Raw genomic sequence first — 6,404 nt, 5'->3', positions numbered from 1 at the left:
CCGTCCTTGGCAGCGCTCCCGCCCGCCCCCGCCGGGCTGCCTGGGCTTTGCCTGGGCTTTGCCACCCGACAGCTTTTTACACAGCGGCTTAACAAAGTACGAACGAAACTCAACGTCCTCCTCCCCTCCAACACCGAAACCAACTCCCAAGAATCCCCTCGCCAAAAAAAAACCAACCCCCTAGCCCTGGAAGCATCCTGACAGGGACGAACGCCCCTGGATGACACCAGCTCTGTTCCCTTCTGGTCTCACGGCTGGTGACAGTGACAACCCCAGGCCTGTCCTACCCCTCTGTGGTCACTAGTTACCTCTGCACTCAGATTTTACATTTCCACTTCTTGTGTAAACCTGACTTCACAGAGGTGCAGAGGAGAGGCTGAGCACTTCTCCTCTCCAGAGTAACTTTTGGATCTTGTGGCCACTTTCAGCTGATTTTGTTAAAGGGCTGAAAGGTCTTCTCCATGGACCTGCTTCTCCCACCTTGTGCAGATGAGAGAGGGATGAGCCCTGTGAATGCATCCTAGGCAACAGCACATCCACCCACCAAGGGGCTGGCAAGGGGCGGGGGGCACAGAACAAACCTGTGGGAATCGAGGCTTCATTCGTTTCAGTACTCACAGCCTTCTTCTTTGATGTGGTAAGTACAACACCTTGCCCCTTGTCCACCCTCCAGGATACAAATATAGATAAATAAATGAAGCAGGATTCATAGCTCTCCTGAGGAACTAGTTATCCTCCAGCATTATAATAACTACAGACAGATCTGTCCAAGTTGCAGCTGGCAGTAGCCTTACCTAAGAGTGTCTGTAAACAAAGTGCATGTAACATCATAGCCTGCCACAAACCTCAGTGTCTGACATTTTCCCAGAGCTCCACACACTGGAGACAAATGGCTACAGCTCTTCCCCTAGAAAGCAAAATCTTTTCTCTCCTTATTAAGAGAGAGCCGGGAACTGATTGCACCAAAAAGGCAAAGAAGCCAGGGGAAAAAATAATAATAATTTTAAAATCTGTATCTGTGTTGCATCAATCCTGCTCAGTTTGGATTCTATGCTTTCATGCTAAAGCTTTCACTTTTATCTGGATTTAGTTTTAAAGGTATAGGCTTTTAAATTTTTTATTTTTTTTTTCCCCTGGCAAAGTGGAAGGTGTTACTCCTGCTACCTGGGATTCAAAACAGGACTACAAAATAAAATGTATTGGTTTAGTTTACACACAACAGTGAGTTTCCTTAATTGTTCTCTATCACTCATTCAGAGGCATGTCATAACAGTTAGGCAGGATAATAAAAGCATTAATTGTGTACTAATTCCTGTAGAGGCCACACACAACTCATTTATAATAGCGGCAGGGGCCTTGGTAGCAGGATCTCCTAACAGGTCTGTCCTTGGATCATGAGCTATGCATGAAGGAAATGCTTCTTTTGCAAGCTTATTTCATTTCTCTGACCCAGCAAGGAATAAAAGTGGGAACACAACCAACAAGTCAGGAGATAAATGTAATAGAAGGGCAATATAAGCATAAGCACATTTATAAAATAATTCTGGAAATCACAGATATTAAGGGTTGGAAGTGACCTCGTGAAGTGCCCAGGATTGGGGTTTGACATATGGATGATTCCCTTCTCTGCAGAGATGATGTGAGAAATTAGTTTCTCTGCAGAGGTGACTGTGTGAGGAAAAGCTATCAGCTATTTTGGAAAGGCCAGATGAGCACCAAAACATTTCTGTTGGCTTTTGCCCAGGACCTGGCCAATCACGGATGAAAGCCAACTGGGTGATCAGCAGCAGGTGTCCTGCTTGTTAAAAGAACAAGATTACAGCAGACCCTACTTGTTGGGGATGTTTGGGGGAGTTTGTTTGCTGGTGGATGCACTAGGTAGAGTTTCCTTTTTATACAGGAAGGACACTCCAACTATCTCCAAATGATAAGGTAAAATCCAACTGGGATCTCAACTGGCGTTTCTCACAGGATGGCTTCATGGGGGGTGTTGAGTTTCTTGCTTTCCTTTTTCTTCTTCTCTATTGTATTACCTGTGATGAGTGGGATTGTTACTTTGTTCGTTCCACCCATTATTAGCCAAACTACACTGTTTGTATCTTCTCTATTGTTTGAATTCATGGTTTCCTGTATTGTACCTGTGACTGGTCAAGCTATGTTGTTTTTCCATTTATAGAAAATAGATAATCAATTTACACTGATTTTTCTGTTGATAGCCTTGTCTTTCCTGATAGGGCATCTAACTGGCAAAACGCCTTGAAAGATCATCTAGTCCAACCCCCCAGCCAGAGCAGGACCACCTAGAGCAGGTTGCATAGGAACATGTCTAGGTGGGTTTTAAATGTCTCCAGAGAAGGAGACTCCATGACCCTTCTGGGCAGCCTGTTCCAGGGCTCTGTCACCCTCACAGTGAAGGTGTTTTTCCTTGTGTTTCTGTGGAACCTCTTATGTTCCAGCTTGCACCCATTGCCCCTTGTCCTATCACTGAACATCACAGAGAAGAGCCTGGCTCCATCCTCCTGACGCTCACCCTTTACGTATTTATAAACATTAATGAGGTCACAGCTCAGTCTTCTCTTCTGCAAGCTAAAGAGATCCAGCTCCCTCAGCCTTTCTTTTAAGGGATCCCTTAATCATCTTTGTGCTGGACTCTTTCAAGCAGCTCCCTGTCCTTCTTGAACTGAGGGGCCCAGAACTGAACACAATATTCCAGATGCGGTATCACTAGGTGTTCTGCCAATGACCAGGCCCAACAAAAATGATAGCACCAGCAGGAAGATGAACAAATACACAGACTGTATTGTAGACAAGAAGGACATTCCATGAATGATCACTGGGGGTACAAACAGGTCAATCAGCTGGTACATAATTGACGCCACCCCCAATGATCCCACAAAGGGCATGACTCAGCCCACAACAGGTGGTACAAACAGAGACCTGAGGTTGCCCACAGTTGGCATGGGAAACAGCCAGACCAGCAAGCTGAACACATAAGAGAAAGGTGCCCACATAGTGACTCTCACCTGATCAGCCCGTGTTCACAAAGGTCTTGAGCAGACTGGGGCCCAGCTCCAGGAGAGTCAGGAGGTCTCTCCTGAACCAGGAAGCTCTGTGGAGTGCACTCCACAGACAGACACTCCTGACTCCCTGCAAGTGGTCCCAGCTTTTATCCCCAAGCAGACACCTGACCTTTGTCAACTCACTGCGGGACCCCTGGGGCTCATTTCCCTTCTGGCTCTCCCTGCAGGGCCGGCCACACCCTGGGGGGAAGCTATAAGGCAAACTCACCCCCTCTTGATGAAGGGCTGTGGGGATCACCCATATGTCAACTTTAATTCGGGGCTTGGGGTTCAGACCCCACCATTTCACTAGGTCAGAGTAGAAGGGGAGGAGAACCTCTCTTGACCTACTAACCACACCCTTCTAATACACCCCAAGGTGCCATTGGCCCTCTTGGCCATGAGGGCAGATGGCCATCCTGCTGTCCACCAGGACCCCCAGGTTCCTTTCCCCTGTGCTATTAACACGTCAGTCCCCAGCCTACACTGGTACATGGAGTTATTCTTTCCCAGATGCAATATGCCCTTTTTGTATTTTTTTTTAGATTTTTTCCCTGTCCAACTCTCCAGCCTGTCCAGGTCTCACTGAATGGCAGCACAGCCTTCTGGTGTGTCAGACACTCCTCCCAGTTTTGTATCATCAACAAAGCTGCTGACAGTGCACTCTGTTCCCTCATCCAGGTCATGAGGGTCTCGTCCCTCAGCCATACTTTGTCATGTCGGTTACTTAAATATGAAGAATCACAGTTATATTCTGGATCATCCAGAAAGACACTTCATGCCCATTACAAGAGGAAAGTTTCTCCCTCGCACACTGGTGTTCAAGAGCTGGGTCAGCAGAGACTGGAGGAAGAGCTCAAAGGCTGGGAGCAGCTCTACCCAGGGAGATGCCTGAGGAGGAATATGAGGGTGGTGAAACACAGGAACAGGCTGCCCAGAGAGCTGGTGGAGGTCCCATCCCTGGAGTCAGGCTTGATGAGGCACTGAGCAACCTGATCTAGTTGGGGATGTCCCTGCCTACTGCAGGGGGGTTGGACTAGATAACATTTTGAGGTCACTCCCAACTCAAAGCATTCTATGATTCTGTGAATTGCAGGGCTGCAGTGAGCAGAGACCAGCTGCCTCCAGCTCCCTCAGCACTGGAGGCTGAGCAGAGTGGGATGCAGGCTAGCTCCTTTGCCACTTCTCAGCCCCAAGGGGGCTAGGAATGTATAGCTACATCTGCTTTGGACTATCTGGCATTGTACTCTTTTCTAGGCTGCCTACTCATACCTGCAGGAGGGAAAATAGTTGGTGAAGGTCTGCTCTGCATTAGTGACAAAGCTCTTTGTTCCTTCCTCTTCCTAGTTGCTTAATTTTTTTTTTTTTTTTTTTTAAATTACATTTCCCAATCCCAGGCAGGGTGTTACATTTTCTCAAGAGGAAGCAACACTATACCACAAGTGAATCAGCTTCAGGTTGTGTAAACTACACCATCCAGGCAGAGACAGCTACTGTAATCCCAGTGTTAGTAACATCTACAAATCTGCATGGACCACACAGTTGTTATGGTAAATTAACAGCTCTGAAGTCTTCACATAAATAAAATCAACACTACAAACCCCCTGTGCATTAAGAAGTTCCTATAAAGCTTCCTCTTTTACAGATAAAATAAGAGGCCGCAGGTGTAAATGAGACCATTTTAAGACCAGTATCATGAAACTGGGCCCTAGAAAGCTGAAAATCTCTTACTACTTATAATGCATCTTGTATGAACAAACAGAGCCCTGTACCCTGTGGCTGCTGTTTTAGAGTACACTTCCCATTTGTGTTCTACTTCAAGAGCACACAGCAACAGAGCAAAAAAAAAAATTGTCATACTCACTTTCAAATGTTTTTTTTAAGCCGTTTGAAAATTACTATTGACAAGAGTGCAAAAATACATGATGTGTAAAGAAAACAAGCCAGCAAACTATTTAGGAGCTACGTTGAACCACCTTTGAGCACACTCTGAGCAGGGGAAAGCTGTAATTTGGAATGGGTTGACCACCCTAGCAGGGCTTTGCCTCCCTGTGTTTTCACAAAGCACTTGTACCATATTTGGTAGAGTAATGAGGATGGAAGACCAGAAGGAAAAGGCTGGTTTGGCAGGCAGTTGACAAAAACCCTGTTTTGTATATGCTGTAATTTGTGGTCATTGTCTTGGTGACTGGTGATGCCTTTCATTTGCTCCAAGTTCCTCTGCCCTCCAGGCCTCACTCCACTGGGGATGGGGCTCTGCACCACAGCTTCCAGCATGACTGAGGGCATGAAATCAACAGGCTAAAATGATTCATGATTAACAGGGGACCAAACAGACAAGAAAAGAGCTTTTGGGTATGCTCGAAGCTTAAGGAAGATGAAGTGCAGGCTAATGATCTGATGGGACTAAGCCTGCTGCAGTCAGTTTCTCTTTTCTTTCAGTCTTTATAAAAAGCATTATCTATAACCAGAGCCAATTAATTTCAACATACAAGCAAATAAACATACATCCCCACTAACAGGCTGGAGAACATTCAGATGAAGTGGATGTCTTCTGATGGGCAGGGCCTTATTAATCCTGCAGCACAATAACGATCTGAACACTGATGCAACCTGCAACATAGGCAGTTTTCTTTGAGGCCTGTAGGAAACAGGTGAAATCTTTAGATACTCAAAAGCATCATGTTTGTCTTCAGAAAGGAAACATCCATGAAATTATTGGTCCATTTGTCCAATTTTGTTCCAGAATTACTCTAGGGATAAGAGTAAACAAATATTTTATACTTTCTTTGCATTGCTTACCAGCCACCAAGAACAGTTTGTGCCAAACCAGTCCAGTTTCCCTTTTTGACAGGCCTAACATGAGGCAACATTCTTCTAATCAGCTTGGGGAAATAAAACAGTGAAGCACTGAGATGAGTATGCAGCTAGCTGAAAAAAAAACCAAACCTCTTCATGAGCACTTGACCACCCAGAAGGACAGATGATGCTCCTGTTTTGCAAGAATCTCTCAAGATTTTAAACAATTTTATCACATGAAGAAAGGCACTCCATAGGTTATAACAAAGAAGGAACGGTTAGAAAGATATTCAGGGACACAATTACAACTTAAAAAAAAATTGCATCAGTGTTTCAAATGACACAGCAACACAAGCAAAAAAACTGTGATCCAGTAAAATTGTTAAAAGCATTCCTTTTAGGCAGGAGAAATAAATTTTGCAGTAAGGAGTGACTGACAGGGCAGCAATATTGCTAAAAGGCTTGGAAATCCTAGAAAGCCACAAACTGAGGAGTAGCTATACAACAATCCATTGCCACAGAAAGAAGAAGCTACTTGTTCTGGTG

The sequence above is a fragment of the Merops nubicus genome, unplaced genomic scaffold (genome assembly GCF_000691845.1).
Source record: "Merops nubicus isolate BGI_N331 unplaced genomic scaffold, ASM69184v1 scaffold2970, whole genome shotgun sequence".
Taxonomy (NCBI): Eukaryota; Metazoa; Chordata; class Aves; order Coraciiformes; family Meropidae; genus Merops; species Merops nubicus.
The sequence above is the reverse complement of the archived record's forward strand: the minus strand, read 5'-3'. Positions refer to the sequence as shown.